The sequence below is a fragment of the Patiria miniata genome, unplaced genomic scaffold (assembly GCF_015706575.1).
Source record: "Patiria miniata isolate m_02_andy unplaced genomic scaffold, ASM1570657v1 HiC_scaffold_14, whole genome shotgun sequence".
Lineage (NCBI taxonomy): Eukaryota > Metazoa > Echinodermata > Asteroidea > Valvatida > Asterinidae > Patiria > Patiria miniata.
The window spans coordinates 8,723,579-8,724,134 of record NW_024037052.1 but is presented as its reverse complement, the minus strand read 5'-3'; positions in this window follow the sequence as shown (position 1 = coordinate 8,724,134).

Below are 556 nucleotides of genomic sequence, written 5' to 3'. Positions count from 1 at the left end.
TGCCCTTCATCGACATTTTAACACTGTTACCTCCCGAGTGAAAGTTGGAAATATCACTCTGGTGGGACTCGAACCCACGACCTCCCGCTTTCTAGTGCAGATGTCTTACCACTCGACCACCGAGCTAGATCGGTTGGCTGGTTCGAATCTGATGTACATAGCAGCGGGTACCGCATAAATGCGGCGAACACAGATTGGAAACAACATGCATTATATGGATGAAAAATCTCAATTGCCGAGTTAATACAGAAGGCGTTGGAGCAAGTCATTTAATATAATATCACCTTTTAAACGCAATGACCCTAAAACCTGTTTCGTCCCCAAAAAAGCAAGCATTTATTTTGTATTCCGACTGTTTGGAACAACAAAGAAAATGACACATAATACTTGTTTCAACAGCTGTCAACAACTGTAGTACACAATACAACCCTGCTTTGGCAAACAAAATGATTTATAAAATCTTTTTTTTTTAAGACGGGCCTCAAAAGGATTTTTTTAATATTTTTAACTTTTAAACTGGTTATCGCTGGTGATGTTGGAAGACAATTGTGACGAC